The sequence below is a fragment of the Protopterus annectens genome, chromosome 3.part1, assembly GCF_019279795.1.
Source record: "Protopterus annectens isolate FY-2018-M chromosome 3.part1, PAN1.0, whole genome shotgun sequence".
NCBI lineage: Eukaryota > Metazoa > Chordata > Ceratodontiformes > Protopteridae > Protopterus > Protopterus annectens.
In genome coordinates this window covers 1,128,440,733-1,128,465,180 of record NC_056732.1, presented here as the reverse complement: position 1 = coordinate 1,128,465,180, position 24,448 = coordinate 1,128,440,733, and positions in this window count along the sequence as shown.

The window sequence follows — 24,448 nt, the reverse complement described above, 5'->3', positions numbered from 1 at the left end:
CACCCTATGGAAACAAAAGACCAATCAGTTCCTAGAACATTTGCCACAAACATAGCTGTCCATTTCACACATGTCCACTGGACACATGTAATCTTTTTAATATGCATCACAACATATTCCAGTTGTCCTCACCCCTGTCTCTCAGGCACACGATCCGGGTATGCACATGACTCCTAAAAGTTCCAGGTATACGTGATGCAGATGACCCCATTGTACACATGATACTACCAGTCCCTCTATGGTTACCCCATTTACCTTTTTCATGATGATGATGTCGCACACAGCACCTTGGAAGAGTACTGTTCTCACATAATGATTGAACAGGAACTGTTGTGTTAATGTAAATAAAATGCACGGACTGATGTATTTGGTCAATGTACAAATGTTTGCGTGTATTAATGACAAATGTCTGTCTGAGGGAGTCTTGATATTACATAGGACAACACCACTAAATAATACAGGTGTTGCTGGTGTTTTCCTTTTCATTCCTTTGTAATGCTTTGTTGTCACATGGGATGTTTTTGATATATCTATATATATGTATGTATCTATATCTGGACATAAATACAAACACATACTTCTACATGATGGAATACATTTCCTATACTGTTGAATGACTGTGCTGGATGATATGTTTGTGATAACATCTGATGTCTGTATATCTGCCATGGCTTAGTGGTAAACCACATTGGTGTGTGTGCAGGGTCCTGGTTTCGAGCCTTGCAGAGGCTGTTTATTTTGTTGCTGGGCAGAACAAGGCCATTGGATATGGAGTGATTAAGGCACATTAAAGCAGTTGTGAGTGGGTGTGTGTGGGTTTGCGTGGAGCTAAGCAATGCTAACCTCCGGTTACAGTTTCTTACACTCAGTTAGCCTCTACATTGCTTCACCAGTGTGATACTCGAATACCGGCGGCCAAACAGGCTTACACCTGCTTACTCCCGCACTTGCAAATGCACAGCATTTGGTGTTTGCATCTGACACTCACACCTCTGGGTGGGAGTGAGGACTATGATATTACCTTGTGATGCCTATTACATTGGATTACATGCCTACAGTATCGGGAATGGCTGCCCATTAGGCGAAAGCATGCCATTCGACTGTACGGAATCTGCGGCCTGTCCAGAGTTTGATTCATATTATTGTTGTGTTCCTCTTACATTCTGCCAATCTGCACCTGTCTGGCTAATACATGGGAACTGACACTCTTCAATACAAAAAGGTAATTGGGTTTTGGACCCAGACTCTTCAGCTGAGTCATGCTACTGCATACCTATTATCCGATCATATTTCTAAGGTTGTAAGTGGAATATGTGCTTTCTGTCCCTATCAGACCTCTCAAACGATTGGGGACAAATATCAACTTAATCAGGGACACATTTAAAATATTAATGCTATTAACCTGACACATTGATAGACTCAGAGCATATGAATTAATACATATTTTCTGAGGTAAATGATGTTTATAACTCTTAATTGTTGTCATTAATCATTACATGTAATTCACCACCTTTCCTCCAAAAGTCACTAGTTTTAAGAGGGATTAAGTGGAACAGAGTTAGAATATAAGTCAAAATCAGGGACGTCCCTGGAAATCGGTGACAGTTCAGAGGTATTGTCCGCATTTGTTCCCCCAATGGTTTATGTCCTGTTCAGTGGATTTGTTCTTAGGGGTTGAGAGGTATGGGCGTAAGCTATGCCCATTTCGGAATATTACTTACATGCCCGGGGTAGTCCTAATACGACTGTACAAGCCAAACCTGCATGCCTAGGCCCATAATTGCATACCCATAGTTCCCCCACCTGCCACTTTTCTACAGCACTCATCCTTACTGTGGGTGCATGTGGGGTATAAACACACCACTACACACTGCCCACTCTCCGTGTGTTGGGACACATGTCGTACATTGTGTCGACCCATGGGTTATCAGGCTTGCACAACCTACTGGTCCGTGTACATCTGCAGCCTAGTTTGATGAATAATTACATGGACTGACTCCGATGATCATTAATTTGTGGGTGTCCCACAAGGGACATTGATGTCTTTGTTTCAAGATTAGACCTGGCAGGTCTCTCCCACTGGTAGTATCCTGCCGTGGGTCTGGGAAGCAGTGGTGTGTTTACTTTTATTGTGTGTCTGTATGTTTCACCGACCTAGCTGGGGGGTTGATGCTATGTGTTACACATTTGTTTATTGGACCCCTCACCCCCATATGCACGGCCTGTGAACATATGTAATTCATATCTGCTGTATCATATTCCAGCTATAAACATGTGTATATATATATATATATATACATTACTATATAGAGATATATCTGTATATGGATGCATGCATGTATATATTTATATATATATATATATATATATATATATATACATATCTAACAACATCTGGGTCTATGGGTGTCTGGATCTGCATATATCTATATGTGAGAATGTATATATATTCTGTCTCTGTATGTATACATTTGTACTACGGAGAGGGAGAGGTTTATCTCTATGTCGCTATAGGTAGATACACACACACATACCTCTACATATATACATCTACATCTGGTTATTCCGTTCCTTGCCATATAGATTACACTTTGCTGCAGTGGGACTCGTAGTGGGTGTAGCTGCTCGTTGGGCAACGCCTCTGCCCGGTGAACACATTTGCTTACATCCCAGGGGCTGTCCATAAAGGCCCACATCAGCCAACACCTGCACATCTAGACCCATAAAACTAGCTACCAACAGTTCCCCCACCCGCACCTCCTCTACAGCACCCATCCTTACTCTGGGTCCTGGTCGGTTCTTAACACACCACTAAATGCTGCCCATTCTCCACTTCACGGGACCCATGTCATTCAATTGTCTCGACCCATGGGTCATCAGGCTTTCCCACCCTTGTATTCCAGGTATGCACACACCCCAACCAGCATGTTCAGTGTATCACCTTCTTTTGGTCTTGTCAACTTTTGGGGTGTCTTGCAAGGGACGCTCCTGTCTGTGTTCCAAGATTAAATTTCACGGGTGCACTGCATAACCCCCCTGGTTGTATCCTGCCTGTGGTCTGGGGAGCAGTGGACTGTTTAGATTGTTTGCGGGTTTGTGTGTATGTTTCCCGTGTCCGGCTGGGGGGGTGGAAGGTCATGCTACGTGTTTCATGTTTCTTGCTTGTGCCCCTCACTTCCATTGGCATACCTGTGAACATATGTTATTCTTGTTTGCTGTTTCCTATCATAGCTGTATATCTGTGTATCTGTGTATATCTACACATGCACACACACACACACACACACACACACACACACATATATATATATATATATATATATATATATATATATATATATATACACGTATATGTATATGTCTGCATCCATATATATATATCTATATCTATATACACACACATATATATATATATATATATATATATATATATATATATATATGTAGTTTTATATATATATATATATATGTATATATATATATATATAGTTTTATATATATATATATATATATATATATATCGAAGAAGTGGGATTGTCAGACAGATGAAGAAAGTAGACAAGAGTATAAGGAGATGAGGTGCATGGCAAAGAGAGAGGTGGCGAAGGCTAAGGATAAGGCATATGAAGAGTTGTATGAAAGGTTAGACACTAAGGAGGGAGAAAAAGACCTGTACAGATTGGCTAGACAGAGGGACCGAGCTAGTAAAGATGTGCAGCAGGTAAGGTTGATAAAGGATAATGAGGGAAATGTACTCACAAGCGAGGAGAGTGTGTTGAGCAGATGGAAAGAGTACTTTGAGGGGCTAATGAATGAGGAGAATGAGAGAGAGAGAAGGTTGGATGATGTGTGGATAGTGAATCATGAAGTGCAGTGGATTAGCAAGAAGGAAGTAAGGATAGCTATGAAGAGGATGAAGAATGGAAAGGCTGTTGGTCCAGATGACATACCTGTGGAAGCATGGAGGTGTTTAGGTGAAATGGCAGTGAAGTTTTTAACTAGATTGTTTAATGAAATCTTGGAAAGTGAGAGCCTGAGTAATGGAGAAAAAGTGTTTTGGTACTGATTTTTATGAATAAGGGTGATGTGCAGAGCTGTAGTAACTACAGAGGGATTAAAGTGATCAGTCACAGCATGAAGTTAAGGGAAAGAGTAGTGGAAGCTAGGTTAAGAAGGGAGGTGATGATTAACGATCAGCAATATGGTTTCATGCCAGAAAAGAGCACTACAGATGCGATGTTTGTTCTGAGAGTGTTGATGGAGAAGTACAGAGGTCAGAAGGAGTTGCATTGTGTCTTTGTGGACTTAGAGAAAGCATATGACAGGGTGCCTAGAGAGGAGGTGTGGTATTGTATGAGGAAGTCAGGAGTGTCAGAGAAGTATGTAAGAGTGGTACAGGATATATACGAGGGTAGTGTGACAGCGGTGAGGTCTGCGGTGGGAGTGATGGATGCATTTAAGGTGGAGGTGGGATTACATCAAGGATCAACTCTGAGCCCTTTCTTATTTGCAATGGTGATGGACAGGTTGACAGACGAGATCAGACAGGAGTCCCCATGGACTATGATGTTTGCAGATGACATTGTGATCTGTAGTGAGAGTAGGGAACAGGTGGAGGAGACCCTGGAGAGGTGGAGATATGCTCTAGAGATAAGAGGAATGAAGGTCAGCAGGACTAAGACAGAATATATGTGTGTGAATGAGAGGGAGGATAGAGGAATGGTAAGGATGCAGGGAGTAGAGCTGGTGAAGGTGGATGAGTTTAAATACTTGGGATCAACAGTTCAGAGTAATGGTGAGTGTGGAAGAGAGGTGAAGAAGAGAGTACAGGCAGGATGGCGTGGGTGGAGAAGAGTGTCAGGAGTGATTTGTGACAGACGAGTACCAGTAAGAGTGAAAGGGAAGGTCTACAAGAGAGTAGTGAGACCAGTTATGTTATATGGGTTGGAGACAGTGGCATTGACAAAAAGGCAGGAGTATGAGCTGGATGTGGCAGAGCTGAAGATGTTAAGATTTGCACTGGGTGTGACGAGGGTGGACAGGATTAGGAATAAATATATTAGAGGGTCAGCCCAGGTTGGAAGGTTTGGAGACAAAGCCAAAGAGGCACGATTATGTTGGTTTGGACATGTGCTGAGGAGGGATGTTGAGTATATTGGGAAAAAGATGCTAAGGATGAAGCTACAAGGTAACAGGAAAAGAGGAAGGCCTAAGATAAGGTTTATAGATGTGGTGAGAGAGGACATGCAGGTGGTTGGTATGACAGAGCAAGATGCAGAGGACAGGAAGAAATAGAAACAGGTGATCTGCTGTGGCGACCCCTAACGGGAACAGCCGAAAGAAGATGATGATATATATATATATATATATATATATATATATATATATATATATATATAAAAATCAAAAGCCCACAATATTGAAGACCAAATCATCGAGACAAAAGGATCAAAATCTCACCTCAGTGAAAAACCAGATAGTCTAATCCATTCCCAGGGTAAGTAACCACTCATACTACAACTAACAAAAAAGAAACCGTACCATCGCCAACCCACCCAAGTGAAGGGCTAGCCCCCACCTGCCACCCAACTAAATATACCAACTCCGAGATTGCACTACAGTTGGGAAAAGGACAAGTCCACCTTGTTGCCCAACAGGTTACTTACTGTGGGAATGGATTGCACGATCCGATCATTCGCTGAAGTGAAGTTTCGATGTTTTCATCTCCACAATTTGATCTTCGGTATTGTAGGCTTTCGATATATATATATTTATATATATATATATATATATATATATATATATATATATATATATATATATATATATATATATATATATATATATATATATATATATATATATATATATATATATATATATATATATATATATATATATATATATATATATATATATATATATATATATATATATATATATATATATATATATATATATATATATATATATATATATATATATGTATATATATATATATATATATATATATATATATATATATATATATATTCGCCCACACAAACACACACACACACACACACACACACACACACACACACACACACACACACCCACACGCACAGATATGGATCAACATTTCATTTTCCAGTGTCTTCAGTAAAGCAGAGTGCAATATAAAATCAGAAGCTTTCATAAGATCCAAGTGTGTAACAGCACTTGCAATTTTTCATCTAGGGGATTATATAGATTTAGTTTTACATAAATGTATAGTGTTATCTCTCTTTCTCTTTCTCGGTGTCTTCATATAGAGAGAGAGGTGATATAAATATAAAGTCAGTTTGCATAAACTCAACAAGTTAGTTACCCAGGACTAATCAAATGTAAACGTATGCTGACTGAGAGCAAGACAGGGGCTTAGTTCTAATAAATATAATGGTTATTAAAATGCACTCAAAACTTTCTTGTAAGGCTTACAGGCCTAAAGCTGTCCACAATACTTCACTTTTACACTTGGGATCTGTAACAACTATTGACTTTCACTATAGCTTAAAGACATAACAAGCCCCTAAGGTTTTCTGAAACAAGTATGCTAGAGTAGAGAATAATGTGTTTTTAACTTTGTTTAAAAAATATCCATTTCACCCATATTCCCCCTCCACTGAGTCAAGCCATATTTTACTCAGTCTCAGTAAGACTGTTTTTTTCAGTAATCAGTGGGCTTGATGTTGCAACAGCCATGGACAGTAGAGTAGTACTAGTTTCCATTGACTCAGATACAGGAGAAAAACGTAACTATGGTGGCATTCAGTCAGGAATAATGCAATGCATCAGGCCGAATAGTGCAACAAGCAGGGTGCACAGGGCAAGGCCAATTCAGAGACAAAGGTACCTATTTTGCAAGTAACAGAATTTGCATAATAAGCATTAAATATTAATGACAGTATAATAATACCACAATGAGCAATGGGTAATGAGCCGAGCAGTGAATGCAAATGAAATAAAATAACATGGCAGAAAATTTCAGAAATGTGTAGCACCTGCTTGATGAGCTGTGGCCAGCAGTGTGCTTGTAAACTGTCTTTTCTACATGAATAGGGACAGAGGCTAGACTGTGATATTAGATAACAGCTATCATAGCAGAAAGTTACATGTGAGACACCGCTTTTTCAGCTAGTGCCCATTATAGGATGTGTCATCATCCTCGCACTGCAGAGGCCACCTAACATACCATCATCATAGTCAAATATTATCATGTGGGCAGAGACACCATTCAGCAGGTGGTAGACATGTGCTATCTTCATGTTGTATTTTATGGACTGTATAGAAAACTGATCTGTATGGACAGTAAGGTTTGTGTAACTTTGACTATTATTGTTATAGGGATCTCTCTTCAACCATCTGGAGACACAGTGGATGTATAACAGGCATGAAACACAGAGGAGAGAAACAACACTATGTGAACATTCCATGAGGTTCTAGAGACCTCTGATTGCACCCATATTGCTATCACTGCCCCAATTGGTCCATATAAACAATGGTGTATCAACCAGAAAAGTTTCTACTTCTTCATCTACCAGGTAGTGTGCAATGCACAGGGTATTACATACAGTGAGCCCGTGTGCCGCCCACACATTTTTTATGATTCCCACATCTGGCACACGTCCAACCTATATGTATGATTTGACTGGGATGACTTCTCACAAGGGCATCTCATCGCAGAAATAACCAGGAGCCATGTCTCATGTCACTGTTAAGAAACTCATAGTGCATGGCTTTGATGCATTACAACACTGCTCTCTTGCAGACTCGGAAGATCACTGAGTGCATGTTCAGATGGTTGAAAACCTGCACCCACTGCCCAGTTTCATATCATTCATAGGTTTATTGACCTATGGGGATCTTTAGACACCTATCCATACATTTCCATGAAGATTTTAACCCTTATATTTTAAGTACGAATAACTCAGGATAAGTAGAAGATTTACATATTTTACATATTACTTCTATGAGGAACAAGGTGCTGAATAAGGGAAAAACTTGCAGCTAGCCATCCAGTCATCCAAATTGTTTTTGAATGGTGTAGGAGATGTACTTTGCTTTATATGGAAAGAAAGTTTATTACAAAAAGAGGTGTCCTCTGTGATACACATCCACCCCTCAAACATGTTCTGTTTCTGTTACAAAAGAGATTTAGATCTCTTGAGTGGGTGTTTATGCCATAACTGGACTTGTGAATGTACAGTAGGTCTGACAGGATAGGGACTCTGTAACTGCACTATTTGCAATGCAGTATGCTCTGGACACCAGACACAAGACATTTTCTGTCTTTGTAATTTTATACAGCATGGTGGTACATAGACAGCTACAACAGGGGATACCCTTTGGGGTAGAAGACTGACCAGAGCCAACAGTAGAAGAAATGACAGCTGAGGAGCCAATACATAAATAGATAAATAGCTGTAGCAGAAAGTCATGTGAGGCAGAAATGGGTACAAAACTCCATAGTACTGGCAAAGACGTGGCCTTTGGACAATGACTATGGGCCAGATAAGACAAAACAAAGATTAAAACTGATACATGTAATACTATGCTCAGGTTATGCTGTACAGTACATAAAATGTGATAGATATCCTCTCTTGTACCTTGTATAAATCTACTAAGAAAATTGTTATTAATCTCTGTTATTTTGTCCATACTGGAGCTTTTCTCCCCGGGCCTCTACTGTAAACGGATATATGTCCAGCTAGACTAGCCCGGTCAACAAATGTAAAATAAATAAAAATAAAATCTGGCCATGATAACTTACAGTAATGAGGAAAGAGCATGGCTGTCATCATGTGCACAGGTGGGAAGGGGCACAGTAGAAGGAATCAGCAATAGGTGCTGTATTGTGTAGTTAACTAAGGACATGGAAGGGAACATGTGCTATAGCTAGCAGATTGTGAAAAGATGGCTATACTATGTAGGAAAGGTGTTGTGATGCCAAAGAAGAAAAGATGTTCAGAAATAATGGATACTTGTGCAGAATAGCTTCCACTGAACACAACTCCTGCAAATGTGGTTGTATTGTATTATGTGAGTGAGATGTGTTCTTGAGCCTCAGATGGAAAGTATGTAGACCAGGAGTGCCCCCAGCAATGGGTGTATTCTCTCTGAAGAATGGCATTGACACCAACACCCATAGGTAAGGATGAAGGCAAACCAAGAGACAGCAACCTCCTGGCCATGACATATGCCTGACACCATGTGTTCCAAATCTGAGAGGTGGACACAGCATGCTATATCAGAAACTTCACTGGTACTTGGTGTAGATGAGGTAACAATATGTGAATGTGAGCTGTACCCACTGCGAGGTGTTCTCAAAGTGGAGGCAGAAGGGCAACAGTGAGACAAATGGACCCATGGATGCAACAATTACATCATAGTTCCTGTACCATATGCCAGTCAGATGTTCCATGTGATGATATAGGCCCCGAAGTACACTTATCATGTCTGCTATGGGAATGATGGCATCTACCGGTACCTGGATGACCACCTTGTACCTTCATTTTGTAATGCCCATGGTGACACCCATGTCAGGCAAGGAGTTGGAGACACGGCCATGTCATCCACTGGCCTGGCACTTCTAACCATTGTCCAAACACTCTATGAAGACATCTTCATCCACTGCAAGTGAATGATCAGGGAACAAGGGTACCAGAGATATTCCAAAGCACTAAAGAGTCTACAGTGGGTTCCATAGACAACTGTGCCATGTCCTTGGACATGTGTGATTCTGTGCCCTCCACAGTCTCAGTTGCTGACAGTGGCACTGTCACCTCAGAATGTGCTACAGACAGACCTCACCATTGCCAGCAGTGGTATTTTGGCCTCAGACTGTACTACACTAAGGCTGTTATCATCACCAGTAGCCAATGCAACAGCAACATTATGCATGCTCTGTTAATTACAGATGACACTGTATCCACAGCACCTTTAAGAAACAGACAGATAAACTCTTGCATGTAATGGTAGCACCTTGTGACAATCTACCACCCAGACATGCACCAACAGTACAGATAACAGTTATGTAAAAGGTGTAACCAAACATATCTTGAGCATTATGCCTCTGTGCCAGCATCCTGGATGTGCTTATAGAGTAGATATGGCAGCACATACCATACCTGAACTCACTGCACTTGTGTGCCCCTAACATGTGTAACATGTGTAACAGACATATGAACACACCAACCTGGACATTCACAACAAAGACAGAGGGATGGTTTACCTAGTTCAGCTCCCATATGTAGGCCTATGACAGGTATTGTGATCCATTCAATGTCCCTTGACAAGGGCAGCAGGAAGTCCTTCATGGTGGTTAGTGTGATCTGCATTGGTGAACCCCTGCCAATCACCATCTTATCCCATGCAATAGCTTAGGCCTTTTGACAGAGATGTGGAATCATGTTGGAGACTCTGCAGAAGATCTGCAGGCATCATCTGTTATGAGCAATAACTGCATCCATGTATACATCCAGCTCAGACCACACATATTCATGGAAAGTCCAGTCACTTTTATCTGTGTCAAGTATCTACCATCAGTGTTCACAGAGGGCATCCAGTAGTATTTGGTGGGGAGGAACTTGTGGTTTCTGGCCATTTTCTGTCAGTTTTTCTCAGCTCCTGGTGAAATGGAGGATATGTTGACTGACCAGAGGGACCAATGAAAGCTGACCAGTTGCTGAGGTGCATAGGATGGATTGATGTTATACTTGTATATTTATTAGATGCTGTTACTTTATCTTTGTTTGTATTACTGCTAATTACTGGAGCCACTACATACAGAGTTGGGTTGCATTATGTGCAAACATACCTTATCCATGCAGGTTGACCTGTAACACTGTCCATCATAACACCAGGAATTGACAACAGTCACATGGTGATGCTGAATAGGCTGACCCTTCCTGGGTATCTTCATCTACAGTTGGTCTGATTTTTATCATTCATTCAAAACCCTGTTGTGGCCCCAGCTGGCCATAGGGTGACACTTCATGGCGGCTGTTCTGTGTCATGGTACATTATTACCTCCATGTTTCAGAATGCAATGTATATTGTTTTTGGACATCTGTAGTGGAGTCTCCATGGCATGGACTCTATACCACCATGTAGAGCACTTTCTGAAAGGGCATGTCTGACACGTGTTGCTGGGCTCCTACAGGTTGCCCATGTCACATATCTGCCTTTATTAAACCCAACTCAGCATCCCAAGTCATTACACAACTCATGCACTATCCCCATGCTGTACACACATGGTACTAGTTAGCTGACATTTACACTTGACCCTTGTGGCATATATACTGCTTTATTATCTTTTTGTCCTGCCTATGTATTGTTTCTTGTTTACCAAAGCATAGTTAAGTGGATTATCCTTCTCCAGGAACTGTACTGCCATTGAAAAACATATTACTGTTGATGCACTTTGATTTTTGAGTTTCTGTCTTCATATATCACTGTCTTATTTTTCATTTGTGATTTGTTGTTTTATCTTCATTTATGTTCATAGTTTATGTAATGCCAGCCAGTAGCATAGCTATGGTGGGGCAAAGAGGGCAGTCAGCCCAGGTGCAAAGTGTTAGTTGACATGATTGGCTGATCCCAATCCCTCATCAGTGCATACTGGCATTTAGAAATACATGCTAGTGTTGCATTTGCAGTCCAAACTGAGAACTGAATCCCTCTGTGTGTAGTATAAACTGCAGCAAATCTTTGCTACAAATCTAACAAGCTATTTGCTACAGTTTAAAAGAAGAAAAGAGAAACACTTCCAGTATTGCAGACAACTAAAGAGGATATTCTCCATGAGCTCCAAGGGCGTGAAGGAAAAAACAGTGTAAAACTCAGCCCAAACTATGATTCAACTCACAAATAACAATTGCCATCAAGAGTATATAAATAAGCTATCCTAGATTAATGTCTGCCACAACCAAGCAGTGTCAAGGGGGTGCAAGAAGAAAAAAATTCAAAAATAGTCTGTAGTGAGCAGTCAGCACAACACCCTGAAGGTAGTACAGGAGGGCAGGAGGTAAACAGTAGACAAAAATGTCAATGGAGAGTGGCATGCCCATCAGGGATCAAGAGGCCTTCTCACTCATTTTGACCAAGCTAAACAATACTGAAGCTTAATTCAATAATTATATAGTCCAGATATAGGCCAGACTAAAAGAGATAGAAGGCACCCTGATGACACACTCAGACTCCGTCTCAGAGCTTCTGTGTGACACCAAACAACTTCACACATAAACTGTGGATGACCAAGTGTAAATTAGCATGCGAGAAAATCAATTAATGGACTTTGAAAATCAGGCTCGCTGCAAAAATATAGGACCATTAGGAATGCAGGATAGGGTATAAGGTCAAGATATTAGTGCCTTTCTTTAGCAGCTTCTGAGCAACTGGATAGATATCCCTCAAAATGAAAACAAACAAAAGGGGGCAAAGGGAGTTTCTGCCAAGGAACTCTCTCAATGAACAGAAAGCAAGGAAAATATACAGGAACATCGAATGCACATAATCCTGAATTGCATTACATCGAACGCGAAAAACACTAAAAGCCCATAATTCTGAAAACAGAGTTTACAAACAGCAACACTTGGCTATCTACTTACCCGCGCAACCTGACACTTCACCGTAGCAAACAAAACCACACCTTTTCAGTCATTCCAACACCAGCCAGTAAAGCAGCCCACAACCATTCTCCCAATACAGAACACAAAACACACAAACACTACAAACTATTCCTTATGTGAGGGGCTTCGCCCCCACACACCCCCAACATGGGGGGCTGTGCCCCTCACCCCCCCCTATTTATATATACCAACTCTGAGATCGCACCATAGCTATGGAAGCCTCAGTAATCCATAGGGGGCATTATTGAACTTATTGCACATTTTTCACTGACCTCAGGATGTATCGCTCTGTGAAGACCAACCATGTATGTCCGAGGTTTCTGTTTTCGGAATTCTGTGCTTTCGTTTTTTTCTGCTTTCGATGTTCTATGTTCAATGTACTGTGATTTGGAATTATGTGCATTCGAGGTTATGCTATAAACCCAAAATATAAATAGGATTTTTTTGACATATCCATTAAAGGAGCAGATTTTGTTAGAGCTATGGACACCAGCAAAGAAATGCATGTGTGAAGGCACGAGAATCTTTGTAGACCAAAATTTTAGTATTGAGACTAGGTCTATAAAGATTCTCATGCCTTCATACATGAAGGTAACAGATTTATTTGGGATGCACAACATATGAGAAGGAGGAAGCATAGGCACAACAAAATTTACTCATTGCTCCAAAACATATAGGACACTCAGGAACTGGTAGGATGTATTTAGCTAAAGGAGCCAAATACCTGATAAATAAGTTGAAGTGCTTCTTATATTCTTGTCAGATCATGACCCCCCCCACTAGCAGAACTTAAGAAGGACAACAGGGAAAAAAACGGAAACACTGGAGGTTCCCCATGCATTATAGTGGTGGGATGTGCTCCTTAAAGAGACAGAACCAAGAATAGATAGGAGGGGAGATTTAGATAGATGATGCTCAGTTGGAAGTGAAATAGAGAAGATTGTGGTTACAAATTAAAATAAAAAAGAATACCTCAAACTAGCTATTCTAGAATGGAGACTTTGGATAGAAATACAGTAGTAAAACTAGACCTCTGGTATAGAAGAAGTGGAAGAGGAAATCAAGCTAGCTCAGTAAGAAATACAAAGGATTTTAGAGGCAGAAGGACAATTCAGGGCAAAGAGTATTAAAAAAAATACTTTTTCTTGGGTAACTCATCCAAAGCTTGAAAATCTTAACTATATGCTTTAGACAGAACAAAATAGAGACATGAATATATCAAGTAAAAGACCCATAGACAAATGAAACAGTGGAAACTCCACAGAGAGTTCTACAGAACTTTCAGAAGGGGAGTTAGAGTATAAAATGATATCTTTCATGGGAGAAAGTGCCATCCATAATCTTAACTCCAGAACAAGCAAATAGTTTAATACACCCAATAACTGAGAAAGAACTGAGCAGCCAAATAGGATACAAACATGGAAATCCCCAGGATTCAATGGGAAATAATATAAACTGAGACTATTCAAGACCATATTAAAATCCCGGAAATTCCCTCATCCTGGAATAGGGTAGTGATCACAGTCTTACCCAACAGGTGTAGCTTGGCTTACTCTTTGTACTCTGCATTTTTTTTGCATCACTCAAAAACATTGTAGCTTTTTCAGGCTATGTTATATCTATGACTGTCTCAAGTGACGCTTCTAAAAACAGGCACATAACTTGCTTACAGGGAGAACTAGTAATCTAAAAAGAATATGTTTAGTAGTTCTACAGGGGACTATTGAAAATTAACTTCTTGCGGGGGACATCATTTTGAAAGATGTGTCTATTTTAAATGCTTGGTGGTTGTAGGGCAGTAAAAAAGGTTTGTGAGTACAACATGGACTTTTTTGGCTCACCCCTGTTACTCAAACCAGGTAAAAATACATTGGAAGTATCCACCAACAGACTGATACCAATCCTTAGTCAGGACTATAAAATATTCATTGCAATTATGGCCAACAAGCTTTCTGAAATACTTCCAAAATTCCTGAATTCATAAAGATCAATGCAGATTTGAAAAGGAAAAGTGGTAAACATTTGATAATACATTAAAAGCACTTATATTGATATAGGAGGCTAATGAGTAAAACAGAAGACACTGATAGCCAATGTAGATGTCAAAAAAGCATTTGACAGGGTAAGATGGGTATATTTGTATGCAGTATTGTGAGTCATGGGATTTCCACCCAAGTTCACAAGATTCTTAGAGAACATGTACATATACATATGCATATACATATACGTAGAAGCACAAGACAGGGATGCCCCATGTCCCACCTAATATTTGCTTTGCACCTTGAACCTCTGTGTTATGTACTGAGGAATTTGAATATAAAGGGGATTATGATTGGTAGGGAGGAGGAAAATATGTCCCTTTATGCAGACAACCTTCTGGTATACATGGAAGACCCTGAAAATCAATTAGAAATTTTGCAAGATACTTTAAGACTTCAGGCAAATCTCAGGGTACAAAACAAATGGTACACTGAGAAAGTTAGATACTTAAGGGTATTATTAGCTTCTGATGTAATGGAAACAATAAAAGATTCATATTCCAAAATCAAGGAGCAATGCTTAAATGCATTAAAAAATGAGACATGCTAGACTTAGACCTTGCCTAAAAAGTACAAGCAGTACCAATATTTTTGCTACCTAGGGTTCTATATGGTTTCCAGGTGATACATTTCCCCCAAAAAGAAGCATTCTTTAAAGATAAGAAAGAGGGAATTGGAATAAAATGGCATAAATCCTTAATTGGTAGGCTGGCTGACTCCAGAAATGCACATGTCTTGTATATGTGAAGCTATAAAAGTACAAAACTGGTTTATAAGGGAACGCAAACTTACCCCAGTAAGGAAATGGTATACCCAATAAAGGTGGGGCTGAGGTCTCAGAAGAACAGTAGTCACTTGGTGATCTGGTTAGGTGGGGCACAAGGAAGTCAGATTTTGGGTTGACCTAGAGCAGACCTTGGCCTTTTTAACCTGGGAAAGATTTAAGAATAAATTAAATGTGACAGAAAGGGAGTATTTGATATATATGTGTTTCAGGCAGGCATATAAGGAAGTGAAAGATGCATTGAGCACTTATACAGTAGTCCCTAAATGGGAGAAATATCTACAGCAACTAATAAAAAGAGGGGGTTTTCCAATAGGAGTGATCTCATGTTTGACCCAGATATTTTAAGACAATAATATGGAGGTTCATAGGTTCATAGGATGTTACTATGCTATTGATCTGAGGGTCTTTATGAGCCTAGTCGTGAAATCTCAGAATAATACTAGATGAGATATCATCTATACCCAAGATTTTTCTAGCAAGAATTACTCATGTCAAGGAGAGAAGCAGGGGCAGTCCCCAGCAGAAATTTATGGTTTCCCATCCAGTCATCCAGGTCGCTCTTAAACAGGATCATGGAGGTGCTCTGCTTGACATGGATTGGAAGCCTATTCCAAAGGAGTGGCAACCTCTGAGAAATGTATCTCTCTCCAGCAGGTCCTATTTATGTCACAGGCTATCTTGAGGTCCCTGGAATGGGTGAATCTAGTCCCATTTGACTTATGGATGTGCAGTATTTTCATTAGATTTGGGTCAGAGATAGTCCTGAAAGCCATACAAGTAGCCTCTAAGTAGTCTATACTCTGTTGAGTACAGTGACAGTGGCTTCAGTCTGTCCACATAAGACATGTGCCAGAGACCTTGAATTTTCTTAGTTAGAAATCTCTGAGGTCTCTCAAACTGCTGCAGGTGTCTGGTATGGTACATACCAAAGGGAGAATGATATTCAATAATAGGCCTGATGAGGGATGAGTACAAGGGAGTTACAACCTATTTTGCTCTTGAGGTAATGTGTTTGCTAATCAGGTGAGCAATGTAGAATGCCTTCCTCACCACAGTAGACACATGGTGGGTGGTTAAAGCTGAGATCACAGTCAATGTGTGTTCCCAGGTATCTCACTACAGAATTGGTACTTAGTGCATTATTGTTTAGTAGGGACATTGTTTTTACTGAAGGAAGTGAGGGTGCATTTTTTAGCATTTAGTTTATTACTATGGCTTTGGCACCAATCATTGATCTGTGTAAGCCCCTTTTGATGAACGCTGACATCACTAGGAAATTCAGTGATAGCACCTAATTTGCAGTCATCCACAAACTTGGTTAGCCATAGCCCCTCCATTCTGGCCTGGATTTCAGAGAAGTATATGCCAAACAAGAGGGGGCCCAGCACTGATCCTTGTGTGACCCCACTGGTGACATGTTTGCTGGTAGAGGTGAAGTCTCTCACTTTGACTGAGTGTTTTCAGTCTGTGAGCCAGTTTGCAACCCGTCTGACAACACAGGAGTTAATATTCAACTGGGTTAGTTTGTCAATGATGCCCAAATGTAGGATTGTGTTGAAGGCCTCAGCCAAGTCAAGATAGGCTATGTGCACAGCTTTGTCTTCATCTGTGGCTCTAGTCACATTCTCAAAGAAGTCCACCAAGTTTAGCAGGCACAACCTACCCTTGACAAAAACAAATTGGGATGAATCTAGGGTTTGAAGTCACCTGTATCCTTATTTATGAGATCCATGATAATTTGTTCCATTGCCTTACAGATGAGGCTGGTTAAACTAATGGGGCTATAGTTACTTGGGTCTGTTGCCAAGCCACCCTTGTGGAGAGGGATAACAGTCACTGTTTTTCATTCAGTGGGGGCAAAGCCAGTACTCAGGCTATGGTTGCATAGGGAGCCTAGTGGAGCTAACGGTCACTGTTTTTCATTCAGTGGGGACAAAGCCAGTACTCAGGCTATGGTTAAATAGGGTGCCTAGTGGAGTAGCTAGCTCTTGTTTAAGAACATTAAGAATGCAGCCCAGAATACAATCTGGTCCCATGGAAACTGCACTCTTAGTCTTGAAGAGAGCATTGATGACTTGCTGTTTGGAGATGCAGGAAGGAGGTAATTTTGAAGACATGATTTATGGTATGCTTGGGGGGAATAAGGGGGTGAAAGTTTTTCCAAACCTGTCTGGTAGCAGGTTTGCAATTTTCCCAGGGTCAGTGTGTGCGATACCATCCATAATTAGTTCAGCACACAGCTAAGTCCTACCTTTTAGGTTGCAGACATAGCTGAAGAAGGCCTTATGGTTATCTTTGGTTATGGTTGCTAAATTTTTCTCATAGCAGCACCTTGAGGATTTTACTAGTTCTCTTATTTGCTTGTTTAGGCCGAGGAGGGTGCTGTTCTAATTCTGGGTTCTCACTTTTGTATTTTTAGACAGCAGCTTATTCCACTTATTGTATAATCTATTAATGCTAGACATCCACCAGGATAGTTAGATTATTCTTGAGGATCTTACTTTAATCCTATCAGGCAAGGTTGTGTCTATACATTTGTGTAAATGCTTATACAGGACATCAGTGTGTATACCTTAGAATAGCTGTCAATGCCATCTGTGGAAAATGGAGCTTGGAAGTCTATTATACCATCCCTTGGGAGGGTATAGTTAGCTTTGGTGAAGTTTTTCAGCCTGACTTCTCCTTTGGGGAGTTCTGGTCCTATTGCTACTTCAAAAATGACTGATTTATGGTCAGATTTAACCAGGGTGGGCCCTACACCTGAGGCATTGCATTGGTCACATATTCGTGATGACCAGGTCTAAAATATTAGAGCCCCTTGTGGGGTGGTGTACTATTTGTTCCAGGGCATTTGAGTTTACAATGTCCAAGAACGTTTGTGCAAGCAAGTTTGGGCTCATATAAGATTCCACATTAATGGAGGGATAGTTGAAATCACCTGTGACTAGGGTGTTAAATTGTACTTTGATAGTCCCACGTAGGTCTAAATAAGTTGTGTGGGCTTCTTGGTTCATGGAAGGGGACAAGTAACAGATGATGACATGAAGGGGGGGTCTTACCCACAGTAATTTGGACTTGGAGTAACTCCATAGCGTTATCTTATCTAACTAGTCTAGAGGCGTAATTATCTTTAATGAAGATAGATACTCCACCTCCTTTGGTTCTCACACCTTCAATTTGCTGTCTGAAAGTGTGTAAGGCATTGTAGCCTTGCAAAGCCAGGATACTTTCTGCAGCCTTGAACTAGGTTTCTGTGACTGCACAGATGTCAACATCTTCCAGGGAGAGGAGTGCTTTCAGAGAGTGCAGTTTCTGATTTAAAGTCCTAGTGTTTAGCAACATGACCCTTAGTTACCCACACCTGATGGCAAACCAAAAGTGCAGAAGAGGTGGGAAAAACTTCAGAAATTGAATTTCCAGTAGACACAGTGGCAGGAAGGACTTAAAAGTCTGAGACCTACACACCTGAGGAGATTCAGAATATTTGCTTGGAAATATGTAGTCAAGTACTGTTATACTTAGATTAGACAGAGCAAAATCTACTCCACTGTTTCTGGTAACTACTGGTGATGTTAATGAGGAGAGAATGATTGGATGCACATTTTTTGTCATAGTCCCAAACTGAAAGAATACAAAAGATACATGAAAGAGTTGACTCAACAAATATGTTCAGGGAAAGAACAGCTTTCCAAGTTGACATTCATGCTGGGCATTTCAGGTAGGGGGTAATTAGAACAAATTCAAAAGGGTGTCACTAAGTGCAATAATGTTGGCAGGAAAAAAATGGAATTCTACAGAAATAGAAAAGCTCTCAGCCACCTAACATAGGAAAACTGAAATCCTTACAAGAAATGGAATACAAAGATAATTTAATAATACAGGATAAAACCATAGAAAGGCATGCTAAGAAAATGAGCCCAATGGCAAAGGACATTAAAACCACCCCAAGAAGACACTAGCCAAAGGCACTGTCAGGTTGGCTTCGGATAAAGACTGAGATGAAATAAAAAGGAAGAGAAGCAATCGCCCACTCCAAACCACAAAGACAACTGCAGGAGTATACATTAACAGGGTAGTAAAAGTTTGTTATACTTCAGATTTCTGAGTTAAATGGTGACAAATTGTAATCTTGCTTGGATTGGGGCTAGGACTTAATGGATCACTTGAGAAAACTTTACATTATGTGATAATTCTGTAGAACAGTAAAAGGAAGAAATGGACAACACATTTTATTCTAATAACTAATGGAATGTGTATAAAAGTTACTGTGTAAAACAATGTGTACACGTGCATGCTGAACAGCATTTGTAATATTTTTTAGGTATTACAAAATGATTGATAACTGAAGCCCACCTACTGGTGTAACATTGGAAAGCACCATGCTTGAGGCCTGCTCGGTCTGTAAATCCAGGTAAGTATATGGAAATAAACAAATCTACTCAGGATGGGGGTGAGGGAGAAAATAACTTTTTTCATGGACCTCCTGTATTTCTGCGAGTCTAATATCTCAACCAGTAGTAGAATTGGGTGTCTAAATCTTCACTAACAGCTAAATAAAACATACTGAGGGGTCAGGTTTATAGTCCAGCACCTCACACACCTCAGAAATATACTTCTCCTGCATGTTAAGCAGTGTGACTCACTATCTTCCTTTAAACATTACCAGAGGACTAGATAGGTATCCACAAATGTACCCTGGGATTGACTGGTATGGCCCTCCTGGAAAAAGAAGGTGCAGTGTAAGAGAGTATAGTGACAAGGAATGAATGGTCATATGACTCAGTGGCCTTGAAATATCTATGAATATATGACTCTTTAAGGTGACCTGTGTTTATAAAGAGTGCTTAGATTGCAGTCAAGTGATCAATTGCATTTGCTAGATAATGTGATACCAATTGCCTGTTTTTCTGTTGCATAAATAAAGGTCGCTTGTTCTGGGAAAAATAGAAAGTAAACTCCTCAGTCAGAGATTCTTTATGTGGTAAAGCAAAGGCCTTGTCTAAAGGTTCAAGATTTATGCTGTCCAACAACATCCTCTTTAAGGTTATCTGTAGATGAGGCCCGAGGAAAAAACTCAGGTGAAGTCTTTCTTAGTTGTTGAAGCTGAAGGGAAGGCCTGACAGGGCCTGAAGCTGCATTTACCAGAGGAATATGCTGTGGATGGAAAGGCTGTTGTTTGGACTCCTGACTTGGACGATAAAGCCTGGTGTAAAGATACTGTTTTTAATATGTAAACACTGCATATCTAGAATAGGCTAATGTCCATGTTATTTGCTGCTGGCGATTAATAAACCTATGTGTTTTTTTATAAACTTATGATATTAGAATGGTTCTGGACTTCTTACTTACTGTTGTTGTGTCTTTCGGCTTTTCCCAGTTAGGGTTCGCCACAGCGGATCTCTGGTCCGCTAATGATTGGTAGTGTATATACACATATAGATTGTTTTTGTTTTGATAGATGGATACTCCACCTGTGTATCAGGGTGGTGGTCTAAGTAGTTGCAAAAAAGGTTCAGAGCTGTAGCAGGTCACTTTCTCTGTTTAACAAAGAAACAAATAAATAAATAAATAAATAAGGTTTTGCTGTCTCATTAAAAGGTTCAGTTATTTATTAAAGTGCACAATTACAAGTAAAAGTGTAACAGAAAGTTGTAAAATTATAATTCACTTCTGTTAGCAAACATAGATTACAATATCTTCCTTATATATTAGTAATGCTATCTAGAACAGGATTATCACTAAAGTAAATTAACTGACCAACTGATCATACATCTATTGATAGCAGTAGTATAAAAGAAAAAATGCAATACTGTTCAACACAGTGAGATATAAAACAGAAATGGAACAATCTGTGCAGCTAACAGAGCTCCTCTTATATGAACTAATAATGAAAACAAACTTGTAATAAATAAAGATATACACAAAGGTAAAATTATTTCAATTCTGTTAGTTTAAATAAGTTCAAACAGTAAATATTTTTTTCTGATCCTGTCTAGTTAAGCTATCTTAATGAGTTGTGTGTACAATGAATTATAATGTATACAGTCTTACTCATTAAAACAATTTTAAGATCTCCCTTCTTTTTATTTTATTAAGCTTCCACTGTCAGTGAAGCCAGCATACATAGTATTTTCAAAATCTATGAGCACATTCATTTATATTTAATGGTATGAAGTACAGAAAAATCAAATTAGGATTTCATTGGATGAATTTAAATACATAGTAAAGTTAAAGCCTTATTTTGTGAAGCATGTAGGCAAGAAACACACTGGTATTTTTATTATTTAGTCAAATTATTTTGTTTAGTAGTGTTATTTAAATAAGCTGTAATTTTATGAAATGAAGTTTGAAGCTTGCACATTTACAACACTGTTTTATTCGAGAAAATGCTTTGCATGAAGACCTCTAATTAAATTATTGATTGATTGCCCAAATTAATGTCAGCTGTGCTAATCAAGAGAACTTTTCATCTTTTGTTGAGCATTCCTGAAGCCTGCACAATTTTCTTATTAACACTAATACAAACCTGATATTTTGCTTGGTCTTTCTAGTTAGCTTACAGGCATTTGAGGATCTTACATATGTCAGAACGGTAACCTCTTAGACAATCTTTTCAGATGTTTTCAGCGACATTATTTAATAGTTTTATTTATAAATAAATATCAGAATCTTTAACCACTTTAATCACTACTGTCACTGCAAAGAAAATTACCTCAAAATATTTGCCTTGCATGATGAAAGGAATGGAATTTAATGGTTAAACCAACATTAAACTACATTTTCTTCTTCCAGCCATTCTTGCATTTTGAAATTTGGCTACGAAGATGCAGAAATGAGTCCTCTTTTCATAAGCATCCACTTGCATATTGCAATACCCAAGGCTAGTAATTTCCTTCTGTTCCCGCATCTCATTTGTTAAAGGAATCCAGATGATTACATGGTTGAATGTAATAAGCATTTATTTTTTTTTATATTTTTGTAGGCATATAAAAATGCAAAATAAAATAATGCCCTTTCTGAATAGTTATGGCATGACTCAAAAGCATACAATGTATTCATGTACTGTGTCAATTTAAGTAAAAAATAATGGTTTAGCATACCTTATATTATAATACATTGTCTGAAATATCTCTTTATTCATGCACAAAAATTAAAATTTAGTATTCCTCTGTCATATTCTGAAAAAAGTTTATGAATAACTATGTACTGTGCTAACAGAACCACACATAAAAAAATAACACGGAAGATGAGTAAACCACCAATAATTAAAAACAATTTTGCAGTGTGATCTTGGAACCATGTGCTAAAATAGCAAAATGCATTTTCTAAACCAACTGCTTTCAAATTAATGCTGGAAGCTGAATAGAGCAATAACTTCACTGACAGCAGTATAGCAAATTAAAGTGCTGCATAGCACATGGCATAAAAACAGTGACATGTTGTGGGGGGACAAATCTAACAGGAGTGGTGGATTCTATTTTATTTGAATTTGTTTAGATGAGTAATGTACTGATGTACAGTGGACTGGTAACAGATGTGAAATATAAAAATGGGTTTGAGATGAAAGTAAATCATAGGATTCATTGCCATTCAATAATCTGTGAAACAAGTAGTCATATTCCATTAAGATCAAGGAGAAACATGTCGGGTCTATAATGAATAAGCAATCTGTATGCGATCAAATATTCAGTATAGCAAATGCAATTGCACCAATAGGAACCTTACTGTCTGAATGACTAAAAGCAACATTTAATTAAAAAAAAAGTGTTTTTGTTTCAAGGGGCAAGCCTTGACATCCCCCACTACTTTCAATATTCCAACTTAGAAACAAACTGTATATATATCCATGTCATTTTAGTCAAACATGAAAATGTTCAAAACAAACAAATCATTGATCCGAAAAGATCAACAACATTTAATTCTACCTATATATACCAATGACAAGATCGTACAACAGCAGGGAAAGGGTAAATCCCTATGCTGGCAATATATATGTATATATGATTCTATTACATATGTTCAGACTAATTCAGTGTCAAATTAAACACACCAACAAAAATGTTTGATCATACACAGTACCAAAAACAAAAAATACAGAATTAAATAATATCTAGAAAGGAAAACTATTTCCTCTCCCAATATTAACACTAAGGGAGGGTGGGCCTAATGGTTAAGGTGTTTGCCTTACAAACACAAGGTGGAGGGTTTGAGTCTCACAAGGTATAATTGGCTAGGCTTAAAATGGCTCACAAGGGCAGTTAGCCTAGTACTAATCTATTCTATTCTATTCTATTCTAAACCCCCCTATAACACTAGCCTCAAATGCATCTGAAAAGTGTCAGTGTTACACAAAGGTTTTTATGAAGGCAAGGTGTAGGTTTAGGGTTAAGGAAAGGGGCAGCATTACAATTAATGTTTCCACCTATTATTAAAGAGTGCAGAGGGGCTCCCCCCCTTGCACCACCTTAATAATGGGTGCTAACCTTAACCTCATGCAGGACCTTCCCTCAACCCTAACCCTACACCTTAACATTATTAAAACCTTCCCGTAACCTGACTCTACACAAGACACTCAGACACACAAACAATCACAAACACACACACATTCACATACACACGCACACACACACACACACACACACACACACACACACACTGACAAATGCAGATATTGACAGATGGACTATATTTCATGGAGAAAGAAAAATCTAGATATTTACACACAAATACAGACACACACATACATGCAAATATTGACAGATGGACTATATCTCATGGAGAAAGACAAATCTAGATATTTTCACTGTAAATACATAAATAACACTGTACATAGTTTTCTGCCATTCAGAAGCATGAAGTCAAGTAAAATGAACTGCCTACATGGTATTTATGGATGTCTTGTTACCTTTACAGACTCTTACAATATTTTGAAGTAGATTCTGATTTTTTCTTTGCTATGAGCAATCCAGCTG